General features: G+C 42.5%; 1 long non-coding RNA gene across 1 annotated transcript in view; it reads right to left on the reverse strand.

Moving 5' to 3' along the window:
* The window catches only part of LOC143474384 (uncharacterized), a 30,170-nt gene that overhangs the window by 2,555 nt on the left and 3,245 nt on the right, over positions 1-24,370 (reverse strand). Inside the window, exon 2 of the long non-coding RNA XR_013120750.1 lies at positions 8,309-8,435. This is a non-coding gene — a long non-coding RNA (uncharacterized LOC143474384). The remainder of the gene's footprint in view (positions 1-8,308; positions 8,436-24,370) is intronic.

The following is a 24,370-nucleotide window of genomic DNA, read 5'->3' on the forward strand; positions in this document are numbered from 1 at the left end:
ATTCATCCCAAAGGTGTTCTATCGTGTTGAGGTCAGAACTGTGCAGACCAGTCAAGTTCATCTACACCAGAATCTGCCATCCATATCTTTATGGACCTTGCTTTGTGCACTGTTGCACAGTTATGTTGGAGGAGGAAGGGGCCAGCTCCAAACTGTTCCCACAAAGTTGGCAGAATGAATTTGTCCAAAATGTGTTGGTACACTGAAACATTCAGCATTCCTTTCACTGGAACTAGGGGGACAAGTCCATAATCCCCCCTTCACCAAACTTTACACTTGGCACAATGCAGTCAGACAAGTACCGTTCTCCTGGCAATCACCAAACTCACTCCAGAGAACATGCCTCCACTGCTCTAGAGTCCAGTGTTGGCGTGCTTTACACCACTGCATCTGACGCTTTGCATTGCACTTGGTGATGTATGGCTTGCATGCAGCTGCTCGACCATGGAAACCGATTCCATGAAGCTCTCTGCGCACTGTTCTTGAGCTAATCTGAAGGCCACATGAGGTTTGGATGTCATGACTCTGCAGTAAGTTGGCGACCTCTTCGCACTATGCGCTTCAGAATCCAATGACCCCGCTCCATCAGTTTACGTGGCCAGCACTTCGTGGCTGAGTTGCTGTCGTTCCCAAACACTTCCATTTTCTTACAATACAGCTGACAGTTGACTGTGGAATATTTAGGAGCGAGGACATTTCATGACCCATTCTTTCACAAATGTTTGTAAAAACATTCTGAATGCCTAGGTGCTTAATTTTATACACCTGTGACCATGGAAGTGATTGGAACACCTGATTCCGATAATTTGGATGGGTGAGCAAATACCTTTGGCAATAAATATATAGACAAGGAATGAGAAAGCAAACACGAGAATAATTACAATAAAATTTCATTCTACCTTTGTTCTGGTGGATATTCAGAATTGCTGTACAGAGATTTAACACGGACCTATTAGAAGTCATAACTATCATAATTTTCATCAAGTAAGCAGAGTTTTCAGGGACATTTTTTCTTATAGCTACCTTAATTGAACTGAATGACAGAACATAAAAGTGGCTTTAGTGTTCCATCCCTGCTTGTCCTGCTACATACAACTCCTCCTTGAGTTATTAGTTACCAGAGAATTTAGCTAAATGTAGTGCTGAAAATTCCATCATATTTCATGTACCACCTTTTCACATAAGTTCTGTAAAGAACCATAAAATATCTCTTTCCGGTGCCAACGGGTTGTAAAGCCTCATCCAAAACTGAGGACTTTTATGTTGGCATCTTTTAATATCAGCTTGGGGCATGCCTTATTAAATTAGTGAGTGTGGTAGTAAGGAACTTTCTCTGCCAATTGAATAAAGAAAAACCCTTATCACTCACTTCCTAGAGCTTGACTACTGAATGTGTGTCACGGTACAGCGCGCCCCCTACTGGTCGCCTCTGCCTACAGCGGCAGCTGTCCTGTTGTTGTGGTGTTGTGTTCGTCCCTCAGGTGGGCGGAGCCCGCGATCCGTCTCACCTGAGGGTCGTTTGTTTGCCAATATATGTCTTTTCTTTGTACCAGTTGACTGCTGGTCATTATATCCCTAATTTGGATCACAGTCACAGGTTTTGGTTTGCACACTTTTTCTATTAAACCTTTCCCTGAGACTTGGCGTGATCGCTTCCATTTTATTTCGCTCACCCTGCCCATCACAATTGTCATTGCATCCCTCATTATCGTTGGGTTCACCTTCACAACCTTACACTCCAAGACCAAATGAAATGGTGTTGTCAGGTCACGGAGCTGCAACATTCCAGCCCTCCCACCACTGAAGATCTGCGTAAGTCCAAGAATAAATTAAAACAAAAACAAGAAGCATGCTAACAAAACACATGAGGTGGGGAACATGAAATGATCTGAGACCATGTAATTCCAAATCTCACTGCCTCCTCAAGAGTGATTGATCCTTACTAAAGATTTTGATTTTTTATGTATCATTTCATTGGCATATTATCTGATGTATCCATGTTAATTAATATTTGTGTTCCTTTATATTGACATCCCCTAGAGATGTGGGTGGGGACAGCGTAAGGGTTCATGGAAATCATAGTGACTGTCACATTATAGCCCAGGTACCCTCCCTTCAGTGTGTGTGTGTATATATACATAGTCCGCATCCATATATGTACTTCCTGTGGGTGTAGTTGTTTGTGTACGTGTGCTCCTGTCTCATCAGTCTAATGTGGTACACACAGTGCTCAATATGCGTTGTGTATATATTGTGTGTGGTAGTCTTGTCCCATGCATGTATTTGTGAGTGCGTTTTTTGTTGATCTTTGTATGTTACGTGTTTGATACAGTGTACTTGTGCTTGTTGCTGGTGAATAAACAATGTGTAAACTGGATTACTTGTCTCCACATCCTGCCTCACCTCGCCAGTTACAAAACTGAATACAAAACACACATTTTCAGGAAAGGTATAACTGTAGAGCTTGTTTAATAGATTAGTGATGGTTTCATTCAGGAGATAAAAGAAAAATGGTGAAGAAAAGACAAAAAAAAACAGCTTTCAACTTCAAATGCTTACGGTGCTTACTGTGGCAGCTGTTGACAAATATGTTGGATGAAGTCAAAATAGTTGTGTTACAAGGTTAAAACATCCAGGGTTTAGAACAGCAGCACATAGCACCTCCTAACTCTGTTATAGGCATCAGTGATGCTGTCTCAGGGGGCTGGGTTGTCAAAGTGATTTATCGAGGCTCATCCTTTAGGACACTGTAGGCCTAAGAGGTGGTGAATTGTTGGCCAAAATGCTACATTTAAAAGTGTAGAAGTTATGGACACTCCATGATTATGAATGAGCTTAATTAAATAGCAATCCAACAAAATGTGGCCTACATGGGCAGGCTATTCCTCCTGTACGTTCCCATGCAGGTGTTGGCTCAGCACCCCCATCCAAATCACTCTTTGCTCAGACAGTGTGGACTTCTTGATCAGAGCTCATTTCGTGATAGAGCAAAGCAGCTGTTGACAGCACTTATCTTGCATTTATAGGCTGTAAGCAATAATCTGAACATCTGGTGTGCTGATATCTGACACTTCTGTATTTCTGAAATATCCAGCTTCTGTAGTAAGTCCAAAGTCAAAGTTTTCTATAAATAATTCTCAACTAGAAAATTGCAAATATAGAATCCAGTTACCTTGATGATAAAAGAAAGTGTAAGAAGAGGAATGTGTAATCAGCGTTGTGTGTGCTATATCATTACATGAATACTGTGAACGTAGAGAAGTGCACACTTGAAATACATTCACTGATGTGCACAATGGAAAAATTCAAATTTAGGAGGAGAAATAAAAATCTGGGACATCCTCAATCAGGCAAGTGTGACTGGCCTCTCCCCCTGTTAGCCAGCAGCAACACTCTGGACCAGACAGCCATACAAGCCCAAGCATGTTAATCATTCAATAGCTTTCATTTCCAGAGAGAGGATTTGCTGGGCCACTGATCTGGCACCTCGCCTCGCCTCTTGGAGCGAGCACTTTGTTCAAATTCGAGACGTATCACTTTCATTGGATAGCATAATGGAAACTGATGTTCCTTAGATGCTCCTTAGGCACCTAGGGTGAAAGCAGGACAAACGATTTATTCATCACAAAAGTTTCTCATGCACTCCCATTTTCGTTTGTAGACCCTAACATAAATCAGATCTGTAAAATTTTAATCATACCAAAATCAGAAAAAAGCTTAGAAAATAAAGCTCCTCTGCAGGTTTTATCCATTTTATTTGAAACCTTGAACAGTTTAACCATTGTTATGAACTTCTTAGGTCCAAAACATGCAGTGAAGCTGTAAGTCAAATTGGTTTATATTAAAAAAATATTGCAAATGTTGCACATATTGATCAGACATTGAAATCCTTCTCTGAACAGTAATATGAATGCCCCAAATGGGATTGTTAAAGTTTTTTCTATGTTCATCTGCTCATCTTAAAAGCCAAATTGAGAGTGAAACAGTCACAGAGGTAACATCCACCAAATGGACAGCACCTATTTAATACTCCTATTTTTTAAATTCCTGAACTCATTTGTCATTTAGCTGAGTAAAAGATGAATTTGGAATTGGCAAACGAAACGCCACAAAGTGTGCACTGCAGGAGTAAGACCCACTGCTCCAGTGGAGGAAACCTGAGACATGCCCTTTGAGCGGTAATGCAGTGGTGTGTAGGGAAACAGTGTAAACTGGGCGAAGGCAAAGGGAGCGTGACTAGCTCTACACTGCACGTATGGCATAACCTCACTGATAGAAAAGACGACCGGACAAATTTGGCCAATGTGTTTTTCAAGAAAGGTCGAATTTGAGATTTCATCATTACATTTAAATTCGCAAGCTAGCAATAAAACTGCAATGTTCATGTTTATTACTTCCATTACAGTTACACAGCAACAAAAAAATTATGTCCTCCTGTCTGTATGTGCATCAAGTATAACGGGCAAGCTATGTGACAGTTACATGATCTGACATGTGATCATAGTGAAGTGTGACATGTAATCAGTGGGAGTTGAATTTCAGATCCTTAGTTGATCTTCATTTCTGTTCTATGACCCATAATATGATAACTATGATAACTGCCAGATGTGATACTGCCAGACTTAGTAGAGTGTATGTGTGTGTGTGTGTGTGTGTGTGTGTGTGTGTCCTTCATCAACTGCACAATTTGTATAAGAATCGGAAGTGTAACGAGGCTCGCGCCCCGGAGCGAGAAGACGGACACAATCGCTGAGAAGAGCGAGATTTATTGCAGGGCATTCCATAATCGTCGTCACTAAGCCAGGCAGGGTCAATAACAGGAGGGCAGTCCGAGTAACACGCAAACACCGGTATACTGAACACGAGGAGACACAACCAGGGAGGGAGACACAGAGCACAAGGAATAAACGGGCGAAAATACAAAACACGAAAGAACGGGGTCAGGTACACGAACTAACAGCGCACGATAATCAAAGAATCACAATACCAGACAACGGACAAGGGAGACTCAGGGGCTTAAATACAATGAACTGAAAACGAGGGACAGGTGTGACCGATAATACAGGGGCGTGGTAACAAACGAGGAATCACGAAGACAAACGAGCTGGGCGGGATAAACAAGCAGGGAACACAGACATGAGGGAACCCAGAGTGACAGCTACGAGAGGGGGCGTTGCCCTACGTGACAGAACCCCCCCTCAAAGCGTGCCACTCCGGGGCACGCAAGGGCAGACAGGACAGGAACAGCGGACACAGGACAGACCGGAGGAACAGACAGGGGGAAAGCAGGGCATGGAGACCGGGGCACGGCAGGGACAGGGGGACCAGAGACGGGCCAGGAGCCGGGCCGGGGAATGGCCACACAGGCAGGGACCGGGCGAGGCACGGGAGGTGGACTGGACAGGACAGGACTGGGGACAGACACGGGAGTCGAGCCAGGGGACAGGGCAGAGGAGAACACGGAGACAAAGACAGCATGGACGACAGAGACCGGGACAGGAACAAAGTGGGCCAAAACTTGGGGCACTGACACGGTGACAGGGACGGAGACGACACCACCGGAAACAGACACGGGAACAGGAACACAGACCTTGACAGACATAACCACGGGGACAGGGACCAAAACAAAACCAGGGATAGGACCAGGGAGCAAGGGGAACACGGGCAACGGAACATAGGAGGCACAGGGCGGAGCAGGGGGAACACAAAGTCCATGCCCAACAGGGGGCAGCACAGTCTCAAGGGCAACAGGCGGGGTCCGCTGGCGGGCAGCGGGGACAGGCGGGGTCCGCTGGCGGGCAGCGGGGACAGGCGGGGTCCGCTGGCGGGCAGCAGGGACAGGCGGGGTCCGCTGGCGGGCAGCGGGAACAGGAGCCGGCAGGCGGGCAGCGGGAACAGGAGCCGGCAGGCGGCCAGCGGGAACAGGAGCCGGCAGGCGGGCAGCGGGAACAGGAGCCGGCGTGGACGACCCCTCCTGGGTCGCGGAGACAGGAGCCGGCGTGGATGAGACGCCCTCGGGGGGCGGAACCACCACCGGGCTGACGTCCTCGGGGGGCGGAGTCGCCGCGCTGACGTCCTCGGGGGGCGGAGTCGCCGCACTGACGTCCTCGGGGGGCGGAGTCGCCGCGCTGACGTCCTCGGGGGGCGGAGTCGCCGCACTGACGTCCTCGGGGGGCGGAGTCGCCGCACTGACGTCCTCGGGGGGCGGAGTCGCCGCACTGACGACATCGGGGGGCGTGTCCGCCGCACTGACGTCATCGGGGGGCGTGTCCGCCGCACTGACGTCATCGGGGGGCGTGACCGCCTTACTGATGTCATCGGGGGGCGTGACCGCCATACTGACGTCATCGGGGGGCCGAGCCGGCCACTCCTGGGTTGAGTGGCTAGTACTCCCCCCCAAAAAATTATTGGGGGGCCTTCGGGGAGCGGTTTCCGGGAGGACGACGATGTCATGCGCTGTGGCGGCGGGGCTCTGAACCGGGGGCGTGGTCTTCTTCCTTCCCCGGTCTGGTCTGCACCTGGAAGAACATACAGACACAACTGCTTCTCGGTGGCTTTCATTGTGACTCCACCTCGTCGGAGGTATCGGGAGCTCACAATGGCTTTTGAAAGCCAACCGAGAGCCAAGCCAACGCTCGTCTGCACATTCATTCCGTCTACCCGAATCTCGCGCTACAGGTTGCTCCTCCCTGTAGCGTGTGTCGAGTCGGGCAGACACGTAGCGCTTATCAGGGAGCTCGTCACTAAAGCCAGAAACCGAAAGTGAGTTCGCTTTGTTTTTACGGCGACGAGACTCCCCTGTACCCACAGCGCAAGGGGAATTCCTGTCTCTGGTTTGTTCGCGCTGTAATACCGGAGAGTCGAACCGAATTAAACCAGTCAACATCTCATTACAGCGGTTGAACTTACCAGAGTCTCGCTCTCTCGCTGTGTCTTTGTTAGGTCTGGTATTCTGTAACGAGGCTCGCGCCCCGGAGCGAGAAGACGGACACAATCGCTGAGAAGAGCGAGATTTATTGCAGGGCATTCCATAATCGTCGTCACTAAGCCAGGCAGGGTCAATAACAGGAGGGCAGTCCGAGTAACACGCAAACACCGGCATACTGAACACGAGGAGACACAACCAGGGAGGGAGACACAGAGCACAAGGAATAAACGGGCGAAAATACAAAACACGAAAGAACGGGGTCAGGTACACGAACTAACAGCGCACGATAATCAAAGAATCACAATACCAGACAACGGACAAGGGAGACTCAGGGGCTTAAATACAATGAACTGAAAACGAGGGACAGGTGTGAACGATAATACAGGGGCGTGGTAACAAACAAGGAATCACGAAGACAAACGAGCTGGGCGGGATAAACAAGCAGGGAACACAGACATGAGGGAACCCAGAGTGACAGCTACGAGAGGGGGCGTTGCCCTACGTGACAGGAAGTTATATTGGAAAAAGAAAAAGTATATGTTTTAATTGTAACATTCGTTCCACGGGCTTCTAAGGTTCCAAGAGTGTAGATCAGTTCTTTTTCTTTGAGTTTCCTAATTTCTCTGCTGCCATAGTAACAACTGTCAGTGCAAACAGATATGTAATGAATGAAATGTCCATTAGCAATGTCCATGCCTTGTCACTGGAAGGCATATTATATATTATTGACAAAGGGCTGCAGTTTAAAACACCTTTTTTACTACCTCCACATAGTTTATACTTTCAAATACGTCAGAGATGTGAAATGCATTATTACAATGTTTAAAAAAGCTGAACATGTCCAGTTGACCTTGGCTTTGGATCACGATGGTGAGATGAAAAGATCTAAGTGACTTTGAAAGAGGCTTTATTATTGTGGCACAGACTGTAAGAGCTTTAGTCACAAAGACTACTGTGTTGGCAAGTGGTTCAAACAGTGACTAAAGTGACATTTGCATTTACATCTATGTGAAATACATCGGTAAATATGATTGAAACCTGTGGCTGAAAGCCCACATTCAGTAAATATGACACATTATTTGACATATGTAAAGAAAAACAGGATGATCTGCTGTTCTTAATGTGACAGAAAATGTCAACGTTGAACTTTGTCTTCAAGAACAGTCCATCAACAACTACATAGAGAAGATATTTTAAAAGAATATTAATAGAGCATGAATTATACAGCGTTAATTCCCCAGTACAAAGACATATGCGCATTTGAGAGTTGGTACAAAAGCTGTAAACACTGTATGTCTACAGAACTGTGAAAAACAGATATGGTTCAATGAGTCACCATCATATTGTTGACAAGTGAATGAGTGCATGTGTGGCATGTACCTTGACAACAGTACAGTCCTGAAAGCTTGACTTCAATGGTGAGGGAGTCTGGTCACTCTGTTGTTCTGCTAGGGGGCATTTTGCTGGCATATTTTGGGTCCGCTTGGGTCCTTGCAGGGAAGGGTCTCTGCAAATCAATAATGAGTTATTTTGATTGATTACCTTCATGCTATGATGAAACAATTTTTTTATCCTGAGGGGTGTGGTCTCTTCAAAGAGACAGTACTCTGTCCAGTGGACTTGAAGGAACATGGACTGATGTGAATGAAAATAATTTAAGTCTGACCTTCAGTTACCAAATCTCAATCCAAACCTATGGGAGATTTTGGAACAACATTTAGAAAGCATCAATCAAAACATAAGTTGAACGAATATCTTTTATACGAATGTGTACAGAAAGAGATTAACTACAATCTGTACAGTAATAGAGTGGGATTTGAGTATATGCATATTGGGTCTTCTTGGTATTTATAACATTCCGGAACCTCCACAGAGCAACACAGTCCCTGAAGAATAATCTCAGTGTGACTAACAAGATCAATTTCATCAACACGTGACCTGCCAGTCATCAGATACCCAGCTAGCTGGTGAAGAGAGGAAGTGAAAGCCTCTGCTACTAAGAGCCGATGAAGTTTCACAATATATGGAGTACTTCACCTAAATCCAGAAACTTTACACTAGCTGATAAAAACAGGAAAGGGCCTAAAAAGTGCCAAGTTTGTTGTGCTAAATGAGACATGAAACATTAATGAGAATATCCATACCACAGCTCCCAAGGATGCACTGCTAAGAGAATGCCTCAAGCAGCTATAAGGATAGCATGAAAGCAGATGTGCCACGGCAGGATGTGCCTCTCTACCAATAGATAATGGCTGACATCCTATCAAAGGCTGAAAAAGGCTGGCAAGACAGCACAGAGGTGCCCCCCATGTCACCCCCAAACCAGCGCTTAGTACTAGATGGATTGAAGCAGGCATGTACCATATCAGACAAGACCCAAGGTACAGGCTGTGCAAAGAAGGCACTGAAACAGTATTAGCACTCAACTTCAAGCTGCAAAATGCAGGCAGTATCAGTATATGCTGAGAAGCAAAAGCAGGTGTGTAAGTATTATCGTTAAGATGGTCTCTCCAGACTTCAGCACCAGTTGCCGAATCACTGTACAACGTATTTTTTGAGGTGGACTTCATAGTAGATTTAGGGTTGGATTGGCAGTGGGGTTTTTTTTTGTTTGTTTTAATTATCTGATTTTTTACTGTAATTAAAGAATGAATGGGCACTGAGCAGAGCTGGGTTCAATGTACAATGTTTCTTATAAGCAATTTTTAGGAGCAGAAGTAATATTAAGTCTCCGCTTGTAAGAATTGTATTTATGAACTATTCCACATGGGTGAGTTAGCCAAGGTAAGATGCAAGGATCGTAAGATATCTGCATCTATAAAACTCTAAGCTTAGATTAGATTATTTTCTAAATAAATACAAGCAGAATGATTACTAAGAAGATACTTTCAAGTGCATTTTAACTAGTTTGGTTCATTTGATCTATTGACATGTAAAACATAGATTTTACCACCAATTACTAACTTTAATTGCAACAATTTTTGTCCAATAACTATCCCTAGAGACAAAGTATTCTGTCTGAGAACTAAATTAAGGAGGATTCTTCTAAGTGTCATTCTGGTTGCACAGCCAGTAAAAGGAATTTGTTTTAAGGGTTGAGGATGACTATGATCACATAGTTGATGTAGATGATTAAATGATTACATAGTTATTGTAAGGTTGCATATGGCTTCAGGATTTGACTGTGGGACACAGACTGAGTGTTTAGAGTGATATGAAAAAGCAATGTCAAAATATTTTTATTTAAAAATCTGCTTCTGCATTTACATGAAATTTAATTTACATGAATTTTAAACAAATGCCATGCTAATTAAAAAAGGATCATGAGTGTAGTAAAAGAACTCGCTCTCACAATCTGAGTTAAAATCTGGCATTGATTAGAGGTGTTGATGGTTTACATAAGATCTACTCAGTGTATGAAAGTTTAACTATGCTAACACAGGGAAATGCAGCATATGTGTGAGTGTTAGGGAGCTATAAAAGACATGATAAGGAGTCACCCAGATACAGAAAGAAGAAGGTTATGCTGTAAATGTTTTATAGTCACATTCAGATTCACTATCATCATATGTCTACATCTGGGTATTGACAAAAGCTAGAAGTAAGACAAAACACTCGTACTGCCATACATCAGAGCCTCATTTGGGTAGATCAATACAAGGGTTTAAAGAAAAGTGTTTAGAGTAAACTCTCTCTAAGCTAATCCTAATCACCTCCCATTCTAATTAAAGGCTGCAGGTAGATGGGGGGTGGGGCAAACAGCAGGGATTTGTAAGAGCTAAGTGGAGTAAAGGGACAGGGTGTGAGCAAGGAAGGCAAACACATTTACTCCAGCAGCACATCAATCATTCCCATCAGGCCATGCTTTAGCAAAGGAACCCGCAGAATCCTCTCGTCACACACCAAATGATAGACTGCACTGCTTGCTTTGCTGTAATGAAAGTGGTTACAATGCTTTTGAACACTAGCGGTTCCCCGTAGTGCCACTGGAGAAGCGTCTCCCATCTGAAGAAGAATAGTATTATTTTCAACAAAGCAATTTTGGTATAAACTAGTAATACTAATAGGTCAAACAACAGAAAATCTAAAGACCAAAATGATAATATAATACCAACAAATAAAATAATATATTTGGAAGCAGCCAATAAATTCTAACTGTTGGTAATTGCTGTTGATAAGCAAACATACTAACAAACAAATTAAATCAGATAAATAAAATGTAATTTTTGTGTAGGAGAAATTCTGGACCTAAGTGAAGTCTATTGTGAAATATTGTTGACTAGTGCCATGCAGTCCATAGAACTCAAAAAAAAAAAAAAAAAAAAACATGAAATGAGTCAGGGTATTATTAGCTAGTTGTCATGTTGAGGACCCCGGCCCCTCCCCTTTGGGCGTGTGTATACGTGGTCCACGTGCTTTGTCTGCGTCTGTGGAACTCCGTGGTGAGGGCTATGTCGTGGGATAATGTGTATCACCTGTGAATCGTCTCGTAATCACGTGGGGCTAATGTGGTTTGTCTATTTAATGTGCGCTCGCGCAGTGTCCTGTGCTCGTCGTTGTCTAAAGTCTACACGTTGTGTGTGTGCTTGCTACATGTTATTCGTGCGCTGTTGCGCAATATCTGTAATATCAGTGGAAACTAAGGATTCAGTGTCTCATCCTTCGCCACAGCCCCAGCGTCACACTAGTAAACATACCTACTGCACACTTTAAGAAGAATTGGATGTTCCCAAATGAGGCAAAAAATGTCCCAAAAGTGAACCATTAAAAAAAAAAGAAATATTTTGAGCATTTTTTTCAGTTGAACTTCTAGAAAATAGAAAGCATCCTTTATACTTTGTTATCCTGTGGCTCTATAGATTGTGTCCTGCATTTACAGCAGAGAGGTAGCAGAGCTTGACCATGGAAACACACTTGAACTGCGGTGCCGTTTGCTGAGGACACTGCCTGCCTTTACAGGCACAGTGATCAAGGCCCAGTGGAAACATGGCTAACAGCATTTTATCTGTCTGTTGAAGCAGAGCAGACACATATGAGGTACAGCCCCAGGGATATATGTTCCTTACACTTCACTGGAAAATTCTGCCTTACAATTGTCTCTTTTACTTCTCTTTATCACAGCTTCCAGAGTTCATGTAAATAGTCCTGATTATCTCAGGCTGATTGGCCATATCATAATGAAAAAGAACCTTCATTTCCCTGGCTGCTGAACTCCAACTCAGCCTCCTAAACACTCATTTAGTTAATTCAATGCCTAAACCAAACCCAGTCTCTCAACTGTTTTAGCAGCTAATTTCCTGCTGAACACCTACCCACGCCTTTAAAATTCTGTCTCAAATTACTGTTTACTGAAAACTATCTCAGTCTATCACATGCTGTCTGTCACATACAACCTGTAACATGTAACCTATGCTGATCCTAAACTAAATGTATCTGACAAATAGAACCGGTCCTGTTGTAGTAAAGGATGTTGAACAACAGAATGGGAATATGAAATGCTGAAAATAACTTATTTTTTAAACTTTGTGACTAATCACACAAATTATTAACAACCCATGGACTAACTAACTGCTCAGAGGCCACAGTTTCCTATCATCATATACTAAATATTTAAACAATCAATTACTTCAAACAGCAATTCATTTATAAAAACCTATGTTACTGGCAAAATGTGGAAAGAGCAATTTGTCCTTCTAATCTCAGGAGAAATGATCTTCCAGTGTTTATTTCCATGACCTGACATTGTACATGACACTTCTCGAGGTTTTGATGTATGGAAATAATATTTGCAAGAGGTCATTGCTTAAGTCAGAACACTCACACAGACACATACAGACACAGAGACACAAACACACACATCCACACGCACACACACAGAGACACACACACACTCACGTCTTATACCAGAACCCCTTACCCATACTGCTTTAAATTAGAAGTGGGGCCAGTTTGAAAGATTATCCAAGGCAAGGTGAAGACGCCCAGGGAGAGTCGGACTCCACTTTGCATTATTTAGCACATAACAGTCTAAACTGCTCAAAGATTAATGCAGAGAGAGCCCAGTGTCAACCCAAACAAAAAAGCACCAGATTAAAAGTGTGCTTGTAGTTTTGGACTGTGCAAACATGGAGCAGAAAGAGCAGGAGAGGGGGATGGCGTGCCAGAGGGATGACGAGAGACGTGGTGCTGAGAGAGCTCTCGTTTCCACTGAGGATTGCACAAATGATCCAAAAGGGCTTTCCCACAATCCCACTTCCGAGAGCTGATTATAGCGATACTTCACTTCTCTGTTTATTTCACCTATTAATAGTTTTTTCTTCATAAGCGGGCTGCTCCAGAACTATTTTACAATGGCACAATACCTAGATGTTGTAAAGCACTGCTTCACACTACAGTGGTACACTGTACATTGATATATGCAGATATGTGGGTGGGTGCTCATAAAGCAAAGAGCCATGGAACGATGGCTGATTCCCTTGTTTCCCATCTCCTCTGGCTCCTGCTGGATCAAACTCAAGCATGTTGTGACAAAAGCTGAATGCCGCCACCAAGCTTCACAATGCACAGTAACACAGTAAGCTGAAAGTTCAGAGAAAAGACATGTACAATAGACACACAGACTGAGAATCCCTAGTGATGTTCACATGTGTCATAAGTAGCCAAGTGAAAAAATACTTCAGAGGCACTCAACACCCACAGACAGAGAGAAGGAGAGGGGGAGAGAGAGAGAGGGAGAGAGAGAGAGTGGAAGAGAGAGGAAGAGAGAGAAAGTAGAAGAGAGAGAGGGAGAGAGAGTAGGACTAAGGCAGGGAAAGATATAAAGAAACAGCATATACAAGAATAAGTAGCAATTATATATATCGTCAATATCATCAATATTTTTCATGTTTACTAATACTAGCAGCTAGAGTGTAATATATTTAATATATGCATACTTTGAATTCTTGCAGTTTTCAAGTCATGTATACATACAATTCAATAATGAGCTTTACAAAGTATACCAATTTAAAATCCTTATTCTTATATTATTACTATATATATATATATAACAGGTCCTTCTATAAAGCATTTTTGCAACTTAGACAACCTTGTAAATTATCTACTTGTGAAAGAATAGAAATAGGAGATCCTATCACTAAGTCTTCACAGTGTTCCCAGCTTTAGACTTTTTTGGATTCACAAAAAATTATTTCTAATGATTTTGGCTGCATAGGTCTGCATCATTATAACCTTCTCAATGTGCCTTTGAGGCGCTGACTTCATCAAAAACCTGAGCCAAGACAGGCTTAATCCAGCAGCTTATTACATCATCATAAGCCCTTAGAAAATCAAATAGGCAGCATTCTTCATAAATGGTATTATTAACAAACACCCTATGTAAAAATATAGAGTAACAATATAGAGATTCATTATTCATTATTTTTGTTATTCACATTAGGAATTAGTTGCTGTCCACACCGTTGCTCTTAGGTGGATTTTTGGGGTGACAGACCACTAATAACTACATAGTGACATTTATGAGTAAAAACCTAAGCAGGGCCTGTTAAGCTTCTACTCTTCAACAACAGTCTTATAACCAATTGTGTTGGTGCTAATGCTATGTGGAAATAGTTCGGTTCTATGATGGGTAAAGCTAATAAAGCACCCACTGAGTGCATGTAAGATGTTCCTGAAATGGCTGGTTAGTGTAAAAAAAAAAATAACAAAAATGATAGGTTGAACGTTTTATCCCCCAGCACAGCAATGAAACATTTGACGTTACATGGCTGTTTGTATCCCCATCTGAGCTGGCATATTCATAGTGCACTGTAGGAAGGACTGAATTAGCTAGAATAAAGGGAACTTTCATGTGCATCGATTGGATGTACAGTGTTTGCTTTGATAGTCTAGGGATGTGCAGGCCTTTATGCTTACACACGCTGCTATGACAGGAAAAGCTGAAGAGTATCCCCAGCTCCTCATCATAAACCTCAGGAGTGGCAGGAAATCCATTTCTGTCGCATGTAATTACAACCATGCTGATTCGGTGAAAAGACCTTCGGGTTTATGTTTCACCAAGGCCGTTTGGAAGTCTGAGGTGGCCCTCACGCAGACAGCAGTGTTCTCTGGACAATTCACATGTGCTCATTTTTCATACACACTCATGCACGCACACAAACATTGGACACTTGCATGTTCTGAATGCTAAATTGGAGCTGAAGGTTCACTTTGTGAGCTCCATAAGCTAAAGGTTCTGTGCCATGACCGCTTCTTCAAAAACATCCTTGAACTGTAATCTGGCCAATCTAGCTTCTGGATCATCCACTTCTCTGCTTTTTATTCATGTAAACATCTAGACAACAGAACATACATTTAAACCCCATTGCACAGAGTATTCAAGACATTCAAAGCCACCATCAATCTTTCATCTAATCTCTTTCATCTATCACACACATGCTGTTTTGCAGAAACCCATGGTGTTTCACACATTTATGATCATGGCTGCTGTAAGGAATGATGACTTTAATTCAGTCTTTTATTTTTTCTGTTCCATTTACTACCTTTTTGCTGTTGGGCTCAAATGTACAAAATACCTAAAAAAACATGGACAGACAACGAAGGCAGTGAGTTAAGACTTGACAATTTGGCAATTTGTAATTATAGGACATGAAATATTATAGTACAGTGGCTACAGTACTTCATTTGACTTCTTGTGTACTTCTTGTGAAGAGTTTTTTATTTGAGTACAATTTAAATGTAACATTTTGCTTTTTACTTAATGACCTTTGATCAAAGTATCAAGAGTAATAATGGAATTTGAAACTGAAGTGTCACGGTACAGCCCCTGACTCCTCTTTCAAGGAATGTTTATGTGTGTGTATATGTCCATCTGTGTAATGTGTAATGTGTCCATGTAATCTTACGTTTAGGTGTGTTCGTCAGTGTATGTGTGTTTGTCTTCCCACGCCCCACCGATACAGAACAACTGACCCAACAGGATGCCAAAGCATGGCAAGAGGGGAAAGAAGTGCTCACTTCTCCCTCTGGACACCTTACAGGAGACGAGAGCCAGGGGGGAGGCGATTTTTTTAGATACCTGGGGGATTGCTCCACCGAATAGATGGAAGAGAGGATGGCTAGCTTCTATAGGAACTTCATTGCCCAGGCAGCCAGAGAAGAGGCTAGCCAGCCAGCAAGGGTCTCTTCCCCCTTCACCACAGTTCTCTTTTAGGGCCTTTAGCGGACACTCTTATCCAGCGCGGCTGTTCACAGAATGCATCCTAGATAGTAGGGTAGATTGGTCAGAATTTAAGATACCCTTGAGATAGACTACTTCTAAACTACTGAATTCAATACCACTACCTAGTATTGCAAATAAACATAGGCCCAAACTTAAACAACAGGAATTACAAACTGATTCCTAGAAGCACAAATAACCATAAACATATAAACATACAATTTAAAGAACAAAGACAAGTGCTATCTGTGGAGCTCTGGGACCTTGCTCCCACTTCGAGTCAGAGGAGGAGGCTCAGCAGCCTTGGCACTCCGGAGAGGACTCCTCTGAGTCCTCCTCCTCTGAGCCTTCCTCCTCTGAGGCTCCGTTCTTCCTGGAGGAGATGGAGTACCCGGAGGAGGGCCGTGTTAACAGCGGCAAGTCACCTTGGATGACCAGGAAATGGAACACCTCTCTAGCGCCTATGAAGAGGATGAAGCCATCGCCCCCCCCCCCTCGGAGATGGAAGCAGAGGAAGAAAGCGTTGCGGCTGTGCCCCTCCCCATTCACGCAAAAACAAGGGGCAGTCCTCCAAATCCAGGAGGCCTAACCTGGAGGTCGAGGGACCCCACAAACGTGGCAAAGGTGCACTCCACAGCGAAGACACTCCCCATGGCTAAGATGTGCTCAGGGTATAAAATACACTTCAGAGAAGGGCCTGAGATCAATGCGTGCTCTCCAGGGGCACCAATGGACAACACATACTCCACAGCCATACCAGAGCCACAGGGCACACCCCCGGCCAAGCCCCTGCACCCAATGGACCTCTGCCAGCACCTTTATTCCCGGGACTGTTGCCCCTGCTAGGCTCCAGGGTTCCACCGTGGTGTCCAGGGAAACCCTTTGTGTTTGTACCAGTGTTTATCCCTAAACCTTTGTTCCCCTTTGTGCCTCTGTTATTGTCTGCACCTGTGTTTGTCCCGTCCTTGTTTCCCCTTGCGTTTCCAGGGAGGTTGTCTTAGGCTGGCCCACTGACAAACTTCTCTCCCCGAGTTTCCTAGTAAAGGCAGCTTCTAGTCCCACCTTTCGATGCAGGTCTGGAGTCGCACTGCTGGTGCTGGGTGCTCTGGGAGAAAGCGTCTCTTGGGCCGGTGGGTCTGTCATGGTACTGCTCCTGACTCTTCCTTCGACCGTGTTTATTTGGGTGCATATGTCCATCTGAATTACTTTCAGGTTTGTTCATCTTTTGTTATTCGTATCACCTGTTCCTCTTGTCATTTTTGCGATGTGTTGCACTTTGTCTAATTTGTGTTGATGTATTTAAGTGTGCATTTTGTCCATCGTGGTTGTCAGTCATTGTCTGACCTTTGTCCTTCTACATTGAATATAAGTTCATGTCTGCACCATAGTGTGTCTAACAAAAGCACGTATAGCCTGCTATCTTCTCGGCATCCTGCTTCCTCACCCTACTGATACATAAAGGCTTTGCCTGAGAAGAGTTTTTGTGAGTACACTACAACTTAATAGTTTTTTGTAATGTTAATATGCATTCCTGTGTGTGTGTGCTTTCCAGCAAACCAGTCCCAGGACTGGGTTCAAAACAGTGTCACTGATTAGCCAGACATTTTACCATTACAACAGACAGACAGTTCCAGAAGACTGAATATGGAGCCAATGTTCCATGACATTCTTTCCCATCCTCAAGTGTTCCGATCTAGCAAGATCTAGATCCCCAGGTGGGTGGATTCCACACCAAGCAGGAAGTGTAGAGCAGGCCAGCCGACACCCCCTCCTTCACCCCACCCCTCCAAATGGCTCCTCCTGTTAGTCACACACCAGCACGTCCGCACTGCCTCTGGCATCACAGGATCTGGAACTGGAGCTGCACCAAGTGATTATATATGCTTAGTTTCATACAAAACATATACAAAATAACACTCCTATGCATGTGCACACACCCAGACACACACACACACACACTCATAGAAAGGCATTCTGAGTCACTGAATTAGTAGTAATATTGTTTTTTACATGCCATTAAAAAATCTCAAATGTGGATTTAACATATGTTTTAAAAAGCAGAATGCCACTTTTGAAAAACATTAAGCTACAAATTCATATTGCGTAGATATTTCGTGACATACAGTATGTAAATCATGCTTTCTCCTATAAAAACTCCTTTTTAAAAAATAACCAATAATAATGAGGCTGGATATATATATAGCCTTTGTTTTGCAGTGATGTCCTGATAAAAAAAAAGTTTATAATGAAGTTTATAATCAAATGTCATGCAGCATGAAGGGTATAACAACCTTCTCTAAAGCCTATTTGTCACTGTCTGATGAGTAGTTTGATCTAAGGGGTGACAAACATTAGACAAGCATGTGTGACATAAAAAAAACATATAAGACCTCTGACTATACCAAAGCTTCGTAAATGGAAATGAACAGAATGGAGGGATGTCCGGTAACATTATTATCATAGGCCATGTCTGCCACAGTTCCAAGAATGCTACAAATATGTTTATTTTATTATATTTAAAATGTCTTGTGAAACCTTTTTAGAAAATGTCAGACATCAATGTCTACTGGAAGCCAAGTATCACTCACCCATTTCCACTATGTTTAATGACTTTGAATGACCCTTACACTTTATGGTACTGTTTAATGTAAGAGGTCCTTTGGGATGGACACTAGGAAACATTGGTTTGTGCAACATTAAAAATTCACATTCATAATGGCCAATGGTCATTTTTTCAGTTTTTAGTTTATATCTGTATTTTACATTGCAAAAATATATATGAAGGCATTACGAATTACCTTTACTTTCAGTGTGACCAGCCATCTCTAACTGAACTGAATTACATTATCAAAGAGGTCATATGACAGCTTTGCTGAAATTAAAGTGTCGCTTTGCATTCTGTCATTGTGACAGAGTGCCACACCCCTAATGGATCTGTCCCTATGTGCCTCTGCCCTGGAGAGGAAGCAGAATATGACAGGCATTGTTTCTCTCTGCAGGTGGGGGCCGACACAGCCATGCTCTGACAGTTGTCTGGGGGCTAAATATAGTCACTTGTTAGCTGCACATAGGAGGTATCGATCCCTTGGCCTGTGGCACCTGTCAGAGGCCAAGAGATGTGCAAACTGGTCTCTGATCACCTCTGTCCCACACCTACTGACCCATCAATCAGACAGCCGCTCTCTCTCACATGCTGTAACAGCTATGTACTGCTGGATCACACAGGACTCACAGGTGTCCTCTGGGGTTGCAGGGGGCTAAGACATTTCTGAAATGTTAAAAGTATTTAGAAAAATAATAATACATTCTTAGAAATATTGGGAATTCTGAACACCTCTATGATTGTTATGAAGAATGACAGTGTTTGTTTACAAGTGTAGTTTACAATAATCGCTCACAAGTAGGCTAATTAAATACAATTAAATACCAAAAAGTCTTACATCAGTATTATTATAGTAGTTGTAAAGATTTAATTCTAAAACAACATTTATTATATGATTTTTGAAAAAAGGACCAGATCGGCCACATGAGGTCACATGATTGGCTACTTCTAATTCATTAAATTTGGCTGGTTTAATTCGTTAGTTAGTCTGTCTGGTTCTCTTCACATAGCAAATACAATTTTCCAGCCTAGTCTTTCCTAATTTAAATAATATCATAATTTCAAATGCTCTAAATATTTAACTAATACCTGCAATTGGGAAAGCTCATGAGGAAGTTAGTGCTGACTTTGTGCTGGCAACGATCTCAGGTGCTATCCATAGCCTTAGTGCTGATCTGGCGGCTGTAGGGATTAGTACCATAGACAGCCAGTGACATCATAATATATAGCGATGATATTTATCATGCTTCATGGAAATGCTTCGTGTGTCATTCTTATACGGAATTTACAGTGACACCATTTGTTATTTTGTGTAATACTTAAGGAGCCTGCTAGGTAGCGCTATTCAGTCCAAACCAGTTTTATAAAAAATTTTCATCCCAATGGTTGTGAATTCTGTGAATTCTGTGAATAGCTTAATTTTACTTTTACCAAGAAGTATTTTATTACTTCTATCTGTAATTTGCTGTTTTCTATAGTACAGTTGTGATCAAATTTATTCAACCCCCACTGAAATAAAGTGTTTTGGCCAGTTTGACATTGATTTTGATCATTTCAGTCATCTTATTTACAATTATATCAAAGAGGCACTTATAAATTAGACAAACATAACATAATATTTATGATGGAATAACCACAAATGTCTTTACTGTGCTCACATCATTATCAGTTTTATTCAACCCCCTAGTGACATTATTTTTTAGTACTTAGTACAACATCCTTTTCCAGTTATGACAGCTTTCAAGCGTGAAGCATAGCTTGACACAAGTGTCTTGCAGCGACCTATGGGTATCTTAGCCCATTCTTCATGGGCAAAAGCCTCCAGTTCAGTCACATTCTTAGGCTTGCGCACTGCAACTGCCTTCTTTAGGTCCCACCAGAGGTTCTCAATTGGATTTAAGTCTGGTGATTGCGATGGCCACTCTAGAATGTTCCAGCCTTTCATGTTCAACCATGCTCTAGTGGACTTGGATGTGTGCTTCGGATCATTGTCCTGTTGGACGGTCCAACGTCTCCCAAGCCGCAGGTTTGTGACTGACTCTATCACATTTTCCTCCAAGATCTCCTGGTACTGAAGGGAATTCATGGTACCCTGCACACGTTGAAGCTTTCCTGTACCATTAGAAGCAAAACAGCCCCAAAGCATAATTGACCCCCCGCCATGCTTCACAGTAGGCAAGGTGTTCTTTTGTTCATAAGCCTGGTTCTTCCTTCTCCAAACATAGCGCTGGTCCATTGTCCCAAACAGTTCTAATTTAGTTTCATCTGACCACAGTACACTGTTCCAAAACCTTTGTGGCTTGTCCACATGACTTTTGGCATACTGCAGTCGACTTTTCTTGTTCTTTGGAGTCAGCAAGGGGGTGCGTCTGGGCGTTCTGGCATGGAGGTCTTCGTTATGCAGTGCGCGCCTTATTGTCTGAGCTGAAACTTCAGTGCCCACATCTGACAGGTCTTTTTTCAGTTCCTTAGCAGTCACGCGGGGATTTTTCTCCACATTACGCTTCAGGTAGCGCACAGCAGTCGCGGTCAGGATCTTCTTTCTGCCACAACCAGGTAACGTTTCCACTGTGCCCTTTAACTTGAACTTGCGAATGATACTTCCGATAGTGTCTCTTGGAATATTTAACAACTTCGCAATCTTTTTATATCCATTGCCATTCTTGTGAAGAGCAATAACCTCTTCTCTTGTCTTCTGGGACCATTCTCTTGCCTTCACCATGCTTGGAAACACACCAGTAGATGTCTAGAAGGAGCTGAGTATCACAGTCCTTTTAAATCTGCCTAATTGGTGCTTATCATGCTTGATTGCTGCTCGTTGACATCCACAGATGTTTTCAATACCTGATGGAAAACACTGGAATGAACCTCTGTTCTTAGGAGTGGTAGTCGTAAAGGGGTTGAATAATTGTGTCAATGAAGAAATCACAAAAAGGCCATTTAATACTTTATGACAAAAAAAATTGATGCTATCTTAGTTGCATTTAGTTCTTTAACAAGTCCTTGTAAGATTTCATTATGAACACAATTACAAATGTGCACTGAATTCCATAAAACCCTTCGCAGCATTGGGGGTTGAATAAATTTGATCACAACTGTATGTCCAGCATATAAAATAGGTGTAAAAAAACAAACAATAAATCTCATTAGGTTTAGGGTTAAGGTTCCGTTATTTAATGCTAATTCTTAGTAATTTCTATGAAAATGTATCTACTCCAGGCAAAATAGGCTACTTTGATTTAGCTTATACAGCCTTTAAGTAGTTTATACAGTGTGTTGTATTAGTGCAATGAAAGACAATGCACTACACCAACCACTGTTGACCGTTAAACTAAAAAAGGGTTAAAACCCCTAAAAGTCCTATAATTTCCATCACCTCCATGAAATCTCACAACAAAAGTTCAGGAAGTGGTCAATACAACTTCCTGCTCCACGGCAGCAGGAGCAACAAATCCCTGACAATGTTCAGGATAATGAGGCAGCAATGGTTAAAGTGGCAGTTTGCCCCACTCTGAAGGTCTCCTTCAGCCTGGCCACAGCACAAGCAGCAAGCAGAAAATCAATACACAAAACACAGAAATACCAGCAAGATGAATGGTTTTTGAATGGGGAAGTGAAGTGGGAAATGGATTTTTAAGTTGCTCTGGAAAGCATTTGCAAGTGGCATTTAAAATTGGGAGGGTGGCAAGGTGGGTGGGTGGGGGTGGGGGTCGCTGTGTCGATGCACTGATGGTGGAGGGAAGGGGTTCTGTTCCTTTGCCAAAGTGCTAGATGTCCATTATAATCTCATTCATTATACACACAGGCCCCAACGTGTGCTTTCTGCTTGTTGATTCTTTACTTAAGAGATGGACCTCTACTTAATGTCAAGCATAAGCATGTTACTGGACATAATAAATAAGCCTGATAGAGTCCCTGCTAATATTGATGGAAAGCTCTAGTATAACTATATCAGTAATCCTATAACTTTAGAATACATTAGCCATAACCTGAGCAATGCCAGCATGTGTCAAAGTATTCTTCAAATGAATATGTTTATAATATGCTGTAGTAGTATATAATATGATATATGATATGCCCACAATTATTAGTCCAAAAGTATGATCCGGTGATATATATATCATGAAAGTAGGGCATTTAAGTGGAAGCATGCAATGGTGATTTCCTCATCTCAAACAATTATTTAATCAAAAAACAACAGTGGTTGGTATACCCCCCCAACAAAACATAATAATGTCTCAATAACTTGTCATGAGTTCTTGAGCATCAATCATAGCTTGACAATAATGTCTCCTGCTGTTCTCAAGTCGACTTATTGTCTGCTGAGTCATGGCATCCCACTGTTATTGAAGGGCGGCCCTCAGACCAATGAGGTTTTAGGGTACAGAGTTATGAGCCTCTACACAGTGACTCAGCTGATCACATATCAGGTCTGGAGAAAGTGCAGGTCACTGCATTTATGGTACCTCATTCTCCAGTAGCCGCTCCTTAATGATGCTACCTCAATGACCACTGTCATCTATGAAGATGAAATTCAGAGGTGCCTCTCACCTCCCTAAAAATATGCCTGGAGTTGTGTGGCATTTCTCATCCTGTTCCACAAGGCACTGTTCACGTTGAAGTGGTCATCAGTGTAGGATGTAGCCAAAGGACGTCCACTTGTATGCCTTTCTGTGACTCTTCCAGTCTCTCTGTATCTCTGTTGCAACCTGCTGATGACACTCTGTGACACACTAAGGTCAGAGGTCACTTGTGTCTGAGAACACCCTGTTTGAAACCTCACAATGGTGTGGTACTGTTGATAAATTTTTAGGTGTCATCTTGGTCTCGTGATTTCAATATGTGAACAGCATGATGAGAAGGATTGTTAAACACCTCAAACACCTGTTGTGAATTTTGCCATTGAGCTCCTTGTTTGAGAACAACAAGTTGTGCAAAATGTTTAGGGATGCTCACATTAAGTTTACTTAAATATGTTGACGTAAATTTATATATTTACCCACTTTCCATTTGTTTCTGCCATTGAAAGTGAATGTGAATGATATTACACAAATGCAATGCTCCGCTGTTTAGTATGATAAAAAAGGCAGCTGACCCAGTTTATAGTGGGTGCAGGTTTATTTGACTCTCAAGGATAACCCTCAATTAGTTCCATTAGAGCCAGGGCCATGTCCACCTTCTCCAATGCCAATTTCATTAATTAAAACAATATTGATGCTCCATTTTCAGGCAATTATTCTTTTCCTGTGTCACTCCAGTGTAATTATTCTCAGAATTGATTGCTGAGCCATCGAGGAGATAGCATGCTTAGGAACAAAGATATAAACGTATAATATTCTACTCATATATATGATGATGAGGAATGAATGTCGGCATTACCAAGCTAACGGCTGTTTTCTGGACACAGATTAACTCTAGTCTTAGGTTACATATCACTTTAAACATGGATTTAGTTTAATCTAACTAAGAGATTAAAATGAGATATTGGGATACTGAGAAACTAAAAAAGAAATTTAGGAAATTGAGAATATAGTATATAGTAATTTGGGAAAATGCCTTAGGGTCAGAGTATAAAATAAAATAAAATAAAATGCAGCAGAAGAGCTGGTGGGCACAGCTCCAG

This window comes from Brachyhypopomus gauderio, chromosome 13 (assembly GCF_052324685.1).
Source record: "Brachyhypopomus gauderio isolate BG-103 chromosome 13, BGAUD_0.2, whole genome shotgun sequence".
Classification (NCBI taxonomy): domain Eukaryota; kingdom Metazoa; phylum Chordata; class Actinopteri; order Gymnotiformes; family Hypopomidae; genus Brachyhypopomus; species Brachyhypopomus gauderio.